Source organism: Polistes canadensis, unplaced genomic scaffold, assembly GCF_001313835.1.
Source record: "Polistes canadensis isolate GaletaPanama2010 unplaced genomic scaffold, ASM131383v1 scaffold_0, whole genome shotgun sequence".
NCBI classification, from domain to species: Eukaryota; Metazoa; Arthropoda; class Insecta; order Hymenoptera; family Vespidae; genus Polistes; species Polistes canadensis.
This window is the reverse complement of record NW_014569547.1, coordinates 2341621-2360296: the sequence shown is the minus strand read 5'-3', so window position 1 is coordinate 2360296 and position 18676 is coordinate 2341621. Positions and strand designations below refer to the sequence as shown.

The following is an 18676-nucleotide window of genomic DNA, read 5'->3' as shown; positions in this document are numbered from 1 at the left end:
ATAATCTCCCAAAAAATAAAATCAACATTAAGTATCCAAATATACTTTAGAAAAAATCTTGAAGATCTTTAAATTACATTGATTTATTTTTATCGTATAAAAATATTGTCTAATAAAAATTTTCAAATAATTTATACCTAATAGTATAAGAAAGAGAGATAAGTTTAAAAAAATTAAAGATAAACTAATAAACGTTGGAAGGTTTCAAACTTATTGAGACTATCTATCTGTCTTGACGAAAATCATCGCCTACAGGCTAACGCTATTCCTCGCGCATAATTGCAATTGCAGTGACCGACCCGTATCAGTCCCGAGTACAAACGGTCAGCTGCGCTTCAGGCAAGTAAACGTGGATGCTCTGTGAGTATATATATATATATATATATATACATACATAAACATGTATGTGTGTGTGTGTATAAATGTATACGTGGATGTGCAAGCAACAAGAAGGACAGAGAGTTCCTATTAACGTGGGTAGTTCGCAATCGTTGAGGAGGGGGGGTTAGGGGGTATAGGGGGTAGATTTGGCAGGGTCAAATCTACCCTTGCCGATAAAGGAGAACGCAATGGGGTGAGGGTCGAGAAAGGAGGAAAGTGGAGGGGGTGAGTTGGTGGTGCTCGCCGCATCCATTTCGGTACCGCAAATGATTACATTGCGGGCATCCACTAACTGGCCAGTGACCCTATCCCTGTCCCTCTTCGCACTGTTCCTCCTCTACCCAATCGCACTGTCGATCAACAACAAGGGGGAACAGAGTTGGGTGTTGATGTCTGCGGTTTCAACCTCTTCGATTCTATTCCAACACGTTACCGTTCCATGATAAAAATCTGATTTTCCCCAGAAATTCGCGAGAAAACCGTATATTCCAATTGATTTACACACCCCTATTATCGTATTGATCTCTATTGTTATCATTTTATTCGATTATATATTATATTATTGTGTGGAATAAATGAATTAATGAATTTTATTAATACTAAACGTATATCGAGCTTCGTGTATACTTATAATATTTTTACTACAAGAGATCAAATGACACGTCTTTAAAAAGAGAGTCATATATTTTATGATGTATGTATAACAAAAAATATATCATTTATACAATAAGAATTTTTAATTCATCAAATAGTACAATAAGTTGTAAGAAATTCTGTTAAAAAATTGATAATCAGTCAGCTGACTGGTCATATTAAAAATGTGATTCGAAAAGTAACGAGTTGGTAAGTAACTTTATCGAGTAAAAGTTCGAAAATGATTTTTCTTTCAACTTTTTTTTAATAAATCTGATGGCATCGAGTTGTTTCTTTTTAACGGTTCACTTTAGTAATACTCGTCATACATTTGATAGCGACTTAGTTTATTTCTATACTATCTGAGTAATAAGAAATTGATGTTTCTAATGTATTAAAGGTAAAATTTCATTTGCTCGAATTCGTCGTATGCGTGTCTCGCGCGTTAGAGTTCTAAGTTTTGGGAAATACTCTACGATAGTAGAAGTTCCAACCGAATATGATCAAAGTTGTATAGGAAGGGAAAACCGACATAAGTACTTGGATAATTCAGTTTCGGTAACGAATGTTGCTCGGCCGCGCGTTGTTGCTCGTTCGAAAGTTCGGAAACAACTACCACGGCAAATATCTGTTGCATTTTCGAATTCATGTTTTGCGGCTTCTCGACACAATAGACTTACAATTTGTCATTTTACCATTGAAAATAGATTCTAGACTTTGTAATCCTCTTTATGACTCATTTCAATAAATTTAACTAATTAATAAGCGTTCTAAGATAAGGGATTAAGCTAACGTGAAATATAATATTATTGAGACGATTAAATTTAATCGACACAATGAAAAGTTTATTATTATTATTATGAAATATTAATTAATAATTCTCTGATACACGAATGAATTAATATTTTTCAATGATTTTAAAACAAATATTATTGATAAAGATAATAAATTATTAATATAATTTCTATGTAAAAATGAATATTAAACTTACTAATAAAGTTCGTTGAAAATTTCACTGAACGCGTCAATGACTCTTTGCTGACTGAAGTAATCGTTTCTCGATCTTCTCTAATAATATCAATACGTATTGTTTATAAATCGGAATATCCTAGATGAGTTTATTGATGAATACTTTGCGTATCTCAGAGCGTCAAATCTTCACGAAAACAATGTTTACGTCGAGAAATATGTTTCCTTTTTAAAATCTCTGTTAACAAACTACGATAACTTTAATAATATCATATTTTGTTCTAAAACTTGACATTTTGACGTTAAAACGAATAAATAAATTACACGTAATCGTATTGATCAAATTTCTCGTATATAAAATATAACAAATTATTATATATATATATATTAATAGTTTTTGTTTCATTGAGAAAAACAAAAATGTGACAATTATTAATAACAATTTATGTTGGAAGGGATATTATAAGGAGTAACATTTCTTGAAAGCAAATTGGTATTTGAAAGACAGCTCGCAATCTTGGAGAAGACGTTGAGAATAAGATAGAGAGGTAGAAGTAGAAGTAAAAGTAGAAGTAGATAGTGAGAGAGAGAGAGAGAGAGAGAGAGAGAGAGAGAGAAAGAGAGACAAGCTGATGGATCGTCAGTGAATCTAGCACTCGGAAATGGCTAAGGAATGATGGATGGATAGCTAGCTACCTAACTAATTCATAAGTAACTGCTGCTTTGCTGGCAGCTTCTACTACGTAAGTACTCACGAATCTAACTGCAATATGCTTGCCGAGCAATAAAAGATAAAGGAGATTATAAAAGATGGTAGAAAAGAGAATGAGAGGGAGAGAGAGAGAGAGAGAGAGAGAGAGAGAGAGAGAGAGAGAGAATAAAAGAAAGATGCACGTTATCGGATATGCTATAATATAATCTTGGAAGATTTCATTTGCTACTTTTATTAGCTAGATAACAATGAAACGTAATAAACGATATTTACGAAGAGACAACAATAATAATAAAAAACATTTACCACGAGACATAATTTCGATAATAAAAAAAATGATTTCAACCACGCGATTCTTGTATTTTCATTTTTCCCCTAGATATGTATTGAGAATTAATATTTGTCGAAGCAATGAATAAGAGAAAAAAAGAAAAGAAAAGAAAAAAAAAAATCAAACAGGAAAATAGAATAGAAATGTTTTAATAAATCAATGATACACGAATATATTTATTGAGCTAGTAATGTTAGTTAGATATATCGTCCAATCGGTGGAACGATTTTCTCAACGACGAAAAGACGATTAAATCGGTTCAGTGAATGCACAGGGACGAGGTTAGCAAATCGTGCAAATCTATGCGCGACCGCAGGTGTTTTCTATCGATCGGCCAAAATAACACGACTGCTTTTCCTACCTTCAAATCAAATTGTCAAATTTCTCTCTCTATCTCGTAAAAAGTAAAATACGATCGTATTAGAAAATTCGAAAAAAAAAATCGTATGAAAAATTTACCGAATAATACCAAATACGAATTTTATAATATACGTATTATTATATCTATATATATCAACGAAAGAATAATATGTTTCATCATAATTTCACGATGAAAAATTCTTTTGCAATTGAATTTTTCACATTCGAATTTTATTATTTATATTTTATTTGTGAAATCGTTAGAGATACAATCGTCTCGAAGATAAGTCGTCGTCGTCGTAGTCGTCGAGAAAAAATTTAGAGAGAAAGCTCCATGCAGCCGGGATTAATCGATAATGTTAAGCGGATGCAAACCTGGCAAAAATCTTTCACCACAAAGTAATAGCAGCAGAGATGAGCTTTGAATCTCGCGTTAAAGAGAATTCTTTGAACAAAAGCCGCACCTTACCCTTTCTCATCCTTTCTCTTTAATGGTCAAGATCTCTCTCTCTCTCTCTCTCTCTCACACACACACACAATCTCTTTGTCTGTCTTTATCTTTCATTCGTTCACTGTCTTTGTCTGTTTTCTCGTAGACTAGTAGGAAAAGGGATATTGCAGATACCTGAGAGTTAAAAGACCGAGGAGCAACAATGTTAACGGCAAGAAGTAGAGAAAGTAAGGGAAAGGGAGGGAAAAGGAAGAGAGAGAGAGAGAGAAAGAGGATCGTCGTACCTCTATCGACGATTCCTTCGACCCCTTTGTCTTCTTGCGCAACCACCAAGTACACACCAAAGTGCTCGCGTTAATTGCCACCACTAGGGTAGCTACTACGTTGTTGCTGTTAGAATTTCTCTGGGTTCAAGACTGGAAAATACCTAGGTTAAATGTCTTTTACTATTACGTTCTCTCTCTCTTTCTCTCTTGTTATTGTTACAGTTAATCATTACGTCATCATGAGAAACTTTAAACCATTCAATAGCGCGAACAAATGGTTATATTATATTTAAGGTAAAGTAATCTAACTAAGTGTTGATATAATAATTTTGTAATGCTTTGAGTAAATATTATAAAGTAGAAAGATATATTGTATAACTATGAAATTCATGAAGAATAAAAAAATATAAAATGAATATACCGTTTGTTAATATAATAATGTTTGAAAATAACATGAATATTGTAGGAGTAACGATATATGTATATTATCGTTCGGGATCATAAATGGTGAAACTAACTAAATGGAATAATTATCTATGAATGAAATAATTAAATTTACGCGAGCGCGTGTCTGTCTGTCTGTCTGTGTGTGTGTATGCGCGCGCAAGTTTCCAATATTTTATTAATAATAATTCTACACAAGAGAGTATAATACTTATTATAAATTATTATACTCATATCGATGTGGACTATATATATATATATATAAATTAAATAAAAGATAAATATATAAATTATCGAGAGAGATTGAAATATTGTTTAAGACAAAAAAGAATAGGAGAGGAAAATTGGAAGAAAGAAATAAATGTAAAAAAACTATTTAATAGTGGGGCGTGTGTGTAACTTTAAAATCAAAAAATCGAAACGGGACAAAAAAAGGGTGGAGGGTGGGCGTGAAAATTTTGACCATTATCGTACGTTCCAACGTACGTGCGCAAACATTTTTGTTTAATGTAAATGTAAAACAGGCAGTTAGATATAATGAAGAAGATTACGCGGCATGTGGTCAGCATAGATAACGAAGGGTAGAGATAGAAAAAGAGAGAAAGAGAATGAAAGAGAATGAAAGAGAGAGAGAGAGAGAGAATGAGAGAGAGAGAGAGAGAGAGAGAGAGAGAGAGAGAGAGAATGAACGGACTGCTGGTTTCTGTGGTTGTGAGAGAACAACGAATTTGCGTTTACGTATGTATGCGAGTTAAATTTTCTCTGTGTACTAATGCACGTTTATGTATATTTGTCTGCGTGTACGAATGCAGGTGCGTTTGTATATTTGTCTCTCTGTGTGTACGAATGCACGTGCGTGTATGTATATTTCTCTGTAAAACACTAGTACAATCTCGCGTAAGCGTTATGCTAATGTGCCTATAATTTTATATATTATCGTATACGATGTTCCATTTACGGGATGGCACCAGCCGGTACACAAGCGCGTTTCTAACACGTATCGATCTTATATCTCTCGATGCAAAAGCACTATCGAAAATACGAGCTGGCATTTTGTATTATAAAAAAGAAAACCAAAAAAAAAAAAACAAAAAAAAAATTTCTTGTTTCCTTCCGTAAACGATAATCGATGGTAAATATGTTTTTATTTCTTGATTATATGATTAAAATTTGTATACTTTGTGTGTTATCACGTTAACAAAAAAAAATACATCAGGGTTTTGTGATTCGTTTATTTTGATTCTTTATGGTAACTAATGAAAATATTAAATGGAATTTAATTAATATGGAATAATCGTATATACTTTTTTGTTTTCATTTGTAATTAAAAATGGAAGATTTGTATCTTACGATTTGTCGGTATTTTCTATGGAAAAATATACGTACTCCCAATAATTTTGTACAGAAAATAAAATATAATATATACATATATGTATTGCTTGTACTTTTTCGTAAACGAGAATCAATATAAATATTTTTATCCTACTATGCTAAAAATTTGAATACTAAAAAAAACAAAAAAAAAAAAAAAGAAAGATACAAGAAATGCACTATGGTTGGTTGTTGTGCGTATAATATTTATCGATACCTTGCTATGGAAAATATGAGCAAACATTTTGTAAAATATAAAAAAAAAAACAAACGCAAAGAGAGATAGTATATTTCTTGTTGTTTCGTAAAGTAAAATCGATAAAAATGTTACATCCAGTTAAGGTAAAAAAGGAAAAAGAAAAAATAAAATTCCTAATACGAGAATAGAGAAAGAAAAAAAAATACAAGGATTTAAGAAGAGTCCACCGAACAGGATAATCCGTTTATCCCGAGAGATAAACAAATAACAAGTGTAAAGAGTAATTCGTTGTTCCATCTTTCTCTTTTCTCTTTTATATCTCTATCTAAACTAGAAAGAAACAAAAAAAAAACAAACAAACAATCCAATAAAACTAATTGTGTACGTGAAAGAATCGATATACTCGTACGTAGAAAATCTTGCGAACATGCACGCGATTTTGGATGCGGGTTAAATGGAAAATAAAAATTCTCTAACATAAATTTTAAGTTGAAAAAATATATATATATAGAGAGAGAGAGAGAAAAAAAAAGCTTTAAAGGAAGAAGAAGAGAAGGAAGAGGAATAAAGAAACGCGAGTGTGAAAAGATCGTGAAAAGATCGAATCTATCGAATGTCTAACGGATAAGAAATGAATCGACGTGAGAAAAAAAACGAGTGAAAATAAAAAAGAAAATAAAAGTAAAAGAGAGAGAGAGAGAGAGAGAGAGAGAGAGAGAGAGAGAGAAATAACTTTCCATTAAGTGAGACTCTGCTTCGAATCTCGTAAGAGTAATTATCGTTCGCTCGGTGATAAGAAAAGGCTTCTTTCAAAATCTGAAATGGTATGAGGAGGGGAACGTTTGCTCTGGAAATAGATAGAAGAAAAAAAAAAAAAAAGAAAAAGAAGAAGAAGAAAAAAGAAAGATAGAAAAAAAAGTGAAAAACTCAAACTCATTTTCTATCTTCTTTTCATCCACGCGCGCGCGTTTCCGCGAATCATTAATTATTTTCTTGAACGATGCTAACGCAAAGGTAAGAATCGTATTAATCAAGATTAACAAATTTTCACGTAAACGTAAAATTTACAATTCTCTCGAATCTTTATTGGTGTTATCATTGAATGGCTGTAAAGTAAAGTTTTTCTTTTTTTTTTTTCGCGATTTAAATTTGAGATAAGTGCGTAACCACAAATTAGAAATTGTCTTCTACTCGTAGTTAGTAACTAGAATATTTTTTGTATTCATTTTTCATTACAAATTAAGATTAATTGCGAGATTAAATTTTTAATCGCTAATTGAAAATTGTTTAAATTCAGTGGTTTATGCAGTTATCTCGAATTTAAATAAAATGTTACTCGTATTTACGTATTTTTCAGCTACTTGGTCAGACGAAAATGAAAAAAAAAAAGAAATTGGAAAAAATCCAAGACAGTTGTGACAACTAGTTTCGTCGTGGTTATTGAAAGCATAAACTTTTGAAAATAAAAGAGAAAACAAAATTTACATATATAACTTTGTATATTTCCTCGAAAAAAAACGATAGAGTAATAAATAAATAATTTATTGCAGCTAGCCCGCCCCTCTTTTTTGCATATATTTTTGTCCCTCCTCAATTTGTGCGAAATAAGGATATTCGATAAAAATATTTCAAAGATTTGACTAATTTGAAAAGAAAAGAAAAAAGCCAAAAATAAGAAGAAGAAGAAGAAATGGGGAAGCAAATAATTCAAAGCGATTCGACGATAAAGTTATTTCGCATTTGTATGAACGATAACGAGATATGAACGGGATGGAAAAAATAATGCGATTTATCCGTACTTCGGAAAAAAAAAAGAAAAAAAGAAAAAGAAACGAAACGGACTATTCTCGCCACGCTTCGAGCAAGGAAAGTTTCTCTTTGTAAAAAATCTCATTTTTCAAGTTTTCCCTTTTACTCGTTCGTTACATCCAACGTTACGGAAAAATTCATTTCCAATTTGTGCCTAATTTTCTATGAAATTGATTATTAAGAGCTTATACACACGTGTGCATCTATATTACTAAAAAAAAAAAGTAAAATAAAATTCAACGAAAAAATACATCCAGAGACCAATTGTAGGCTACTCGTTAATATTTAATTTTGGTATCGTTTTAAAAAATAAAAATAAAATGAGATATTATTAAAACTGAATGAAAACAAATAGAATAACTAATTTTTCATGATGGTAACGATATTAATAGGACATAAATGGAAACGCGAATGGTAATAGGTAGATGTTCGAAAATGATGTACTTATTTCATTGAAACACAACAATTCGATATAGAATGTATTGTGTACTAATCTCTACGATCACTGTTCTATGATTTTACGTGTCTATGATATAACACATTAAATCCCATCTATTATAATAATTACAATTATTTTATTATAACAAAAAATTTAACAAACTAATCATTTAATTAATCAAATATATTAAATATGCGCGAAAGATAAAAAAGTAAAGTGTGTGGTACTTAATATTCGTTCACCTGTTATCGAAAAAAAAAAAAAAAAGGAGGGATGAGAAAAATGGATAAAATAACGTAGAGATCATCGTAATATGTACTTAGGAAGGAGATGAGAGCAAAAGAGTAAGAAGAAGAGAGATGAACGGTGACCAAAAAAAGAAAAAAAAGGTTAAAAAAAGAAGAAGAAGAAGAAGAAGGAGAAGAAAGGTTGGAAGAAAACTTTATCAAAGCTATTGTTTTCTAACCTTTTATCGACACAATGGCTCGGTGGCTCTTCCTTACGAACCAATATTGGTTTTCTTCGAGCAGCCTCTGTACTACGATATCAAAGTTCATCCAAGAATTCAGAGAAGATAGTACGACCACGACGACAACGACGACGACGACGACGACAGTGTTGGCAGAAACGTAAGATATATTTACAATAGAAATGTTCTAGTTTTCTTTTGGAAAAGTTTGGATATTCTTAGAAGGGTCAGAGAATGAACGAAAGAACGAAGGAAGGAACGAAAGATAATCAGATGTCTATCTCCTTTTCCTTTGGCTTTTATTTGAAAAATAGCGTATCGTTGTTGGACCTGGACCTTTTTCGATCGTCTATAAATAAAAGATTGGTACGATCGAAGAAGAATAAGAATAAGGAATAAGAATAAGAAGAAGAAGAAGGTTCGTTGGTTCGTTGGTTGGTTCGTTGGTTGGTCCGTTGGTAAATACTAGATATATATACCAAAATACGTAGTACGTTTACTACTATTTCAGGATACATGGATACTGAACGTTCAACACATTGGATTCCTTTTATATTACCTACAAGGAGAAAGCCGCCTAGAGCGATTGATTGAGACGGATAACGTTGCTCGATCACCGCCAGCTATATCTCGTCCAATTGCCCGAGAAAAACCGATACCAGCATAGCCCAGGATGGAAGGTGCATCGTTGCATCTTCCTTTGAAATTTTTTCTCCCTCTTTCTCTCTCTTTCCCTCTTTTTTTTTCCTTTTCTTTTTCTCTTCCCTTTTTTCGTCTCCTTCCTTCCGTCTCCTTTACTCCGTGTACTTTTTTCTTTACCCTCTCGTCGTACCTATCAATCTCTATCTTTGTTTCTATCACAAAAAAAAAAAAGCAGTCAACTACGATGACGATATATCGCGTGGCCGTTCTTTTTCTTTTCTACAAAAGTCCATCTCTACATTCCTCTTCTATTTTCTTCTACTTCTTCTTATTCTTCTTCTTCTTCTTCTTCTTCTTCTTCTTCTTCTTCTTTGATATCAGATTCAACCGTCGAACCTTTCATTCTTTTTGTTTTTTTTTTCTTGGGGAAGGGAAGGGGCAAGGTTTTTTACTTTACTCGTAGAAAAGTAATATAGAAAGAAATCTACGAAAGAATTCTATCTCGTGAATTTACGTTTAGGTTGAGTAACAAGTTGAAATTCGTTCGTTGGAGAGAGAATTTTTTGATAGAAATCTATTTATTATATATATAGTGTATTCCCCTGTTGTTTCGGTTAAACTTACGAGAAGATATATGTCTAATAAATTTATCGAAATTTATCGAATGATATTATCGAACGAGCTTACATCGTTTTGATGTATGGATGGGATTTTTAAAAGGGAGAACAGAGCTAAATGAATTTATTGAATCGATGTTATTGGAAAACTAAGCTCATTTTTTGTTTCCTTTCGTTTCTTTTCTTTTTTCTTTTTTTTTAGAAACGATTTATGTCCAGTACAAAGTATAAAGATTGTACGAAGATTGTGTACTTAGTTGATATAGATTTAATTTTGTCTTTTTGTTAACCATCGAAATTGATGTCATCGAAATAAGTTGGAAAATTGGAAGTAAGATGAACAAACTGTGTTCGTACATTTATGAAAAGACTTTAAGAAAAAAGATCTATGAAGATAGAAAAGTTGAAAGAGACGAGAGAGCCAATGAACTTGTTTGCCCCGGAGTTATTTGACCATCACAAGTTTTCAAATCTAACGAATTCTGTTTGATCTCGTCTCACTTGAAAGAATAATGGTGAGAAAAAAAAAGAAAAGATAAAGTGAGAAAAATAGATAGACAAAACTATCATCAAAAGTGAAATTAATAATTAGTCATGACGTTATAAAATGTTAAAAAAAGGAATACAATATATAATAATAGAAAAATATGTGTGTAACGAGAGATATAACTATTTAAAAAGTTTTATTAAAAATATTATATTATATATTAACGTTGTGTACGCAGTAAATTGTACAATTAATTATTTTCAAATTAGTTTAGTGATTCCCAAAGGTGCGATATAAATTAAAGAAAAAAAGAATTGTTTTCTTTTTCTTTTTAAGGAAAATTTATAAAGAACAAAAGAAATGATGAAAAATGATGATTTTTCGATCGTGTTTGGTTTTATGGTCTTGTACGAGCAAGAAGGTTTATTAAAGAGGCGGATATGTGGGATATAAGGAGAAGAAGAGAAAAAAGTTTGATAAACGTAGGTGGAGCTGAGATGAAAGCAGTGGCGTAGCTTTGGTAGCTAAACTTCCAACCGATCGGCCCAAAAATGCCAATCACAGCTTGGGAACAATCGCTTCCGTTGGTAAAACGATAGACGATCCGTCATTGTAGGGTTTCTACAAGAAATTGCTACTACCTTCAAACCATCTTCCATCTCTTTTCCACCATCATCCCTTACCTTCTTTATTTCTTTTTTTTTTTTTATATTGGCACAATCTTTTTCTTTGCTTAGAAATAACAAGGCGAAAGTTGTTGCTCAACAAAATTTTCCCTATAAAATAATCTTACTCAAAGATTATCGAAATATAAATGAAATTGTCGAATCGTAATAGAAAATTTATAATCGTGTTTTAAAAGTAAATATATATATATATATAAATGATAGAATTATTAATATTATTTTATTATCGAAAGAAAAATTGATCAGGATTGATTTTTTAGTTGGAACGTTTCGTCAAAATTCTGCATTATTATTCATTATTTTTTTCTTTTGTTAATACACATCTACGTATAGAAGATTAAAGATTGATTTACGCGTATATGCGGTTGAAGATATTGAATATAATACATAAGATAGATGACACTAAAGAAAATTTGATGGAAAAACTTGAATGAAAGATTGAAAGAAAGTTGACGTTCGGAAAAATCGTTAAAAAAGGGCATTTGAGTTAAAGCGAGAGGAGTTTAAAAGTTAAAGAGAAAAAAGAAAAAGAACAAAAAAATAAGGAGAAACAAGTCCGACTTGTCCTAGTTTAACGGAATAATATTCTCTTTTTCGTGGGGTTTATGGTGAGGGTGGTAGGGATGGCGGGGGGAGGGGCACAGGGGTGGTAGGGTAAAAAAATAAAAATAAAAAGATAAACGTGACTAAATGCCAGAGGAAAAGAAAGTTCATTGTGAAACATTTACGTTGACCCTGTATCTTTCTATTTTTTTCTTTTTCTTTCAACATGGCGTATTCGAAACTTACTTTAGAGCTACTACTTCTACTTCTTCTTCTTCTTCTTCTTTCTCAACTTCTTCTTTTTATTCTTATTCTTCTTCATCTTTTCCTTTTTCTTATCATAGTCTTACCAATGAGACGAAAACTTTCCAATATTTTTCGAATATTTTCCGTCCACGTAGAGTAGAACAATTTTCTTTATTATTATACGAGAGCTCCTGTGTATTATTTTACATTAAAATAATTGAAGTACATACATTAAAAAGAAATTTAATAACAAAATTGCATAATAGATTAAAATTCGATAGAAATAAAATATTATTAACGATGTCAAAAACGAATAAAAATCTCGTCAATTTATGCGATTAAATTCGATTTAATTATCAAATAGACTAATTACAAACCCATATAATTTTATAATTTCAATCTATATAACGAGTTTTAAATACACCGATTGAAAGTGAAAAGAATTAGAAGCAAAAAAAAAGTAAGAAATCTATAAAGATACTCCTCACGTTATACGAGTAAATTTAAAATCTGTGCTAAATGGGTGTTTTAGATCAATTTTAAATATTAAAATAAAAGAGAAGAAATAGCATAGATGACATAATATTTAGTTCAAATACGAACAAAATAAAGTAAATATATTTAATAGTATTTAGACGATTTTAACCCTTTTTTCTTTTCTCGATAACACGAATTGACTCGGCTTAATAAGAAAGTTATCGGTTATCGAGCTTACTAAATCCTACAGTTAGCAAGAGTCACGGTCCATATTGGCTCGTTTATCTTACATGCTCGACCATCTTCTCTCTACTGGGAGAACTGGGGTGTTATCGGTCTATTTGATATTCTACTCCTGACTTCGAAGCTTCGGTAACACATCGACACAAAGATTACGACGACACGACGAAGGAAGAGAACGAATGAACGAACGTACGAACGAACGAACGAACGAACGAACGAACTAACGTCTACGAACTGAGATGAGAGAGTGAGTGAATGAGTGAGTGAGAAAGAGAGAGAGAGAGAGACTAGGAGAGAAGCATAAGTGTCTCCAGCTATTACATGGAAGAGAATTGCTTCTCTCGTTTACCACTTTATCATTCTGTCGACTACTACGTCTTCCTATTACTCGCTAATGTTCCTTCATTCGTGCACGAATACACAAACCTATAGAAAATCTTATTTCAAGGGACTAACTTACGTAAAACTTATCGAAATTATTCATTGGATAATTTTCATTACTTTATCATTGGATATTATTCATAAAAGTTTTTAACACGATTTTTTATATTATATATATTATATATTTTTTTTTAATATTTTCATTTAAAAAATCGTCCAACAATTGATTATTATTGTATTATTCAAAAATGATCTTCTATAGGGGAGAAGTGGGAATAAGATTGAAAGATATTCGTTCAAGATAATACGAAAAAAAAAGTGTTAATAAAAGTTATGAAAAGTGATAAAAAAAGAAAATAAAGACAATAACAGAAGTTGGAATAAGCGACATTGTCAAGTAGTCAGATGCAGACCTTGGCCAGACGGAAGGTCGCTTTAAATATATGGATTTTTTTTTCTCGCGAAACTTCCACTCGCAGTCGAGTTCGTCAGACTAAAGAGCTCACTCTCTCTGCGTACGTTTGATCCCTCATATGCGTATAAACTACACATACATATATAAGTACGTATGTGTTTTCGTGTATTTGTGTATGCATCTCGACCGTTGAGAGAAGGAAAAAAGGATTGAAGAGAATGCTAGCTAGTGCGTTCGGTTTTCAGGGCTCGATGAAACGACTTATTCTTCTTTTTTCTTTTTCTTTTTTTTTTTTTTAACCCTTTTCTCTCTTTAGCCTGTCTAGAAGCCCAATACCGGCATCAAGTTATATTACGGAATGGTATACTAAAACGTTTCAACGTTCTATTCAAAATGCAATCGCGAATGTAAAGAAGGTACGAGTGTGTACGGTATAAAGGGTGAAATAGTTTAGATATCGATCAATGTATTATTATAGATATATTGGTTCATGGAAACAAGTTATTTAGTAGATTATTTCCTGATAAATGATTTTAAAATCGTAGATTAATTTTTGTCAATATTAATCCGAATCTAATAATATTTGAGTGGGGTTTCCAAAAGACAGATATCACGAATTAATTATACAAATTATTGTAATATTCTGTTCTTTAAATGAAAATTTATTGTCTATTGACAATGATCGAGAAAAATTAGAAAGAATGTGACTATGGGTATTAAAATATTGACGATATTTATGAAAATAATAGTAACCCAGATGCATTAGCAATTATGATATTGATGATTAACTAAACGTTGAAAATTTGTCGAAGAATGTCAAAATATGAAAAAAAAGAAAAGAAACAAAACATAATAATACTTATCAAAGATAAAATGTGTTTTACGATGATATACCTGGATTGGGGAATGGGTGGGTGGTTAGAGATCGTTAAATTACAATTACATCCATCGATAAACTAAACGTCACGTACGAATTAAGCGAAGATCGTGCCGATATAAGATCTTCTTATTCCTCGATAAAGATGAAGAAAGAAAAAGAAGATGAAGGAGATTAGCGGTAGAAGATAACGGAAAAAAAATAGTGCCGACGTAGTGTGTCGTGTACGTAGTCTAGAAAGGTAACCTTATCTTATTGGTGTATCGGTGAAACGACCAAAGCCAAAGTATAGTTCGCGTTGGTACGAGTTGAAATGTGGCTTCGACCGAGCCAAGTAGTATAAAGTTGAGAAAAACAGGAACTCGTGGTTGGATTAATTGAATCGGAACCCCGTCGTTTCTATATATACATATATATAACGTACATCGTACATCCTACACCGTATCGATGTTTCCAGACTTTTCTTTTCTTAACTGGAAATAGAAAACCATTAAAAACCTACGGACTTGGATGATATCGGTTGTTAGAAGACATGAAATTCCTTTGAAAATCGTTACCTCCCACTCACCCATCCCCCCTCCCTCCCTACCCCTATGTCACAGAGTACTCTTTATCTTTTCTATGATATCAAGATATCAGACATGATAGCTCCTTGTGGTACAGATCTTAACAAATCTTCCATTAACGCGACAATAAAAGAAAATACAATAGTACGAGATACTTTTACGGATACCTTTTTTCTTTTTTTTTTTAAGTTAAAACTTCTTTAGTATCGCGTTTTGTTATTTGAAACTCGACGAAATGAAAAAGCAAAACTTAAAAGGGAACAAACATTTACGTTTATTGTAGGTTTTGAGGGTTTGATATATTACACACTAACGGATGATTTTATTAAATAATAAATTAATAGTTTTGTTATAAAGTATATAAAGAAAACGGGGGTTAATATTATATATTAATTTTAATCGAATAATAAAAGGTGATTCTAATTTTATAAAATTGTACAGTTTAATCCTAGAAAAAATAAATGAACTAGATCAAGATAAGAAAAAAACTAGGTCTTACGTAAATAGAAATTCTTCTTCAATTCAATCCTAATTGCAATACGTGTTTGCACGTGTCAACTGAAGGAAAAGTGTTAAAGATAGAAGGTTGGAGAAAAGGTTAAGGAAAAATAGAGAAATGGGCAAACCGAAACACGTTTGTTTTATTTGTGGTACGGGAGATCGAGTTTACGAGATACTTTGCGTCGGCTTTAGCTAGAAAAGTACATATAAAGGCAAGCCAGGAAGGAACGATGACGATTCGTTCGGCTTGAAGAAAAGGTTAGTAAGGGAAAGAAAGTAAGAAAGATAGATAAGAGAAAGGGAAAAGAAATCTTATAAATAAATTGTTTCGGTGAGTGCTTCTCCCTGTTGGATTTCTTATAACACGGCTGGCAGATGAATTTGAACACTGACGTAAGATGTAATTTTTATTATTTCAACGAATCTATAATATCTTTCACGAAAGATTTCTATTTGAACGCGCGTTCATTTTTGTCAGATTATAATAGATTAAATTATATATATATATACTTTTGGTATTATTTATTATTCATTCGTATTATTTAACAAGAAATTTATATAGAATAAAATTTAAATTAAGAAATTAAATAAAAAGATATATTTTATAAAATATAAATAAGAGTCGTGTTTTTTGTTTCGCCAGTAAAATTGAATTAAATTTTAAAAAGCGATATTTTCGTATTAATAATTAATTCTTCGATTAAAAATACAATTTGATTGTGTGGGGAAAGGTTCTTAATATTCTATCGAAATATATTTATTCATTTCGCGATAGGATTCTTGAAATATTCTAAACTGTCATGAAAAATGTTTAAATTCATCAAAGTAGTATCACTTATCGAATTCTATTATCGTTACTTTTTCCATCCGAGTTTTAATATAATACAAAAGAACAAAAAAATAGCTACTTGAAAAGCACACGGGTGTTAATTACGAAGAAGATACGAAAGTAATTAAGTCTGGATATTCGACGTAGAGATGATGCAATTACGAGAATTTCTTGCCTCGATTTCCAATATAAGTCGACGTGGTGGTATGGACCACCATCAAAGCGATAGGTAAGTCTTGTTAACGTGGCTGATCATTTTTATCACCGTCGTTGCCGTCGATAACGACGACGACGTAATTACATCCACGTCACCTTGGACGAAGAACAGGATGAAAGGAGATGCTGTTCAAATCTGATATAATCGATCGACACTATAATACATATGCACCACTTATTGTTAATATCATATATTTAAATATTTTTCAAAAAGTAATTCAAACAATATTAAAAATATCTGTGTGTTACACGATCTAAACAAATATTATTTCTACGTTAAATGTGAAAATTTATTTTGAAATAAATACTATTATTTCCATTTACGATCTAATATATTCACCAGTTATTTCTCTATTGATATTCAAATTCATTTAAAACAAAACAAAAAAATATATATCGTCGATGTAAAATTAATTCTCAATTAAATTGTATTTATTTATATTTCATCGAAGAGAATCAAATCACTGTGATCAAAAAATGGTTGTTATACACGGGCCCCTCTATATTTTCGAGAAATATATTTTATTTATAATGTGAAAAAATATAAATTGCCAATGTGAATAAAATTGTATTCACTTGTTTATGATTCTCTCAATCTATACACCAACAATATTTCTTTTAATAATTCCATAGAAACAAATATTAATTATTGAAAATATAAATCGTTAACAAACAAACAAATGTATCAAAGTTATTATTTCTAGTATGCACTAATACATATCTATATCGATTTGCACAGTATAATAAAACATGTTGAATTTGAAAAAAGAAAAAGAAGATAAATAAATATATCCACACTTTCTAGATAAATATGATCTATAGCGAGAGAAAAATCCGACCTATTCTTTGAAGATTCCTCAGATATAAAGATAAATAAAAAGAAAGAAAGAAGAAGATAGAAGAAAATGAAATAGAAGGGTAGGACGAGTTGAAACACAATCTCACGATAGAAGTTGCCACTGGCTTCTCGTCGAACTGGTCCAGAACGAACGTAGAACACGCCTCCGCTTCGTTTTCTCGCCGTTGGTCGAACGAAGCAATGCTGAATGTAGTTTAAACGAGAGAACTAGAAAGAGAATGAGAATAAGAGAGAGAGAGAGGAAACAAATCATTGTTTGCGGCCTAGTTCTGCCCATCGAGGAACGGCTTTCCATGCCAAAAGTCCTATACCTGGACTCTTCTCTTCTGTTTGCTTACTTGCCAGCCTACTGGCTGCTGCTCTGTCGATAACTGCCATACTTTCAAAGCTAGAACCTTGTTCAAGTATTACCTCGTTACGTCACGTACCAATCAACCAACCAACCAACCAACCAACCAACCAACCAACCAACCAGTCAACCATACCCAACCATACATTCTGTATGAGTAACTTCTAGTTCATTCTGTATACATTCTCTACTTGCTACTTCGTTCTTCTCAGGTTTAACTAATGGACAAACACACGAGAATAAAAGAGAGAGAGAGAGAGAGAAAGGGAGAGAGAGGTATGACATAAACGTACTCACGCATCGTCAAATAAATATATATATTCCTTTTACGAGATATAAAAGAATAACGCGTAAGGAAAATGTGTTTTGATGTCATTTAATTAAACGAGTACTAAATAAATGTCGCGTAATGGTTTTATATTATACTTTACTTACGGAACAGTTGAAACAAAATTTTTATTGCTTGCCTTTTTATTTAACTTGTTTTTTCTTTAAACGAATTTTTTTTTTTCTTTTTCTTTTGCGTTTAAAATCTTTTACTGACTGTCGGGAAATTTTTAAATCATACGCTTTACGTTGTGAATTTATTTTTATTTGTACAATTTGTAATGTTAATTAGTAGAAATTTGCGTGTATTTCATACGAGATGTTTTGTAATTGACAATTAAGTAAGATTTTCTTTTAACTGACAAGGACAATTGTAAATTTTTCTATAAACGATTCTCTTTTCTTTTGTTTTTATGTGTTTTTTCCTTATCGGTTCGTACGTACGTATATGAAACATAGATTTGTATAGGTAAAATAATAAGAATATATTTTTGCGTTGAATAAAATTCGTAATTTAGTTGTTTTTTTTTTCTTTTCTTTTTACCGAACGTATCCTTCAAACGCAGATATTCAATCATGAA

The 18676-nt window shown here is 31.4% G+C and overlaps 1 protein-coding gene across 1 annotated transcript in view; it reads right to left on the bottom strand.

The window, feature by feature from the left end:
- The window catches only part of LOC106793116 (dystrophin-like), a 339379-nt gene that overhangs the window by 72764 nt on the left and 247939 nt on the right, over window positions 1–18676 (bottom strand). The window lies entirely within an intron of this gene.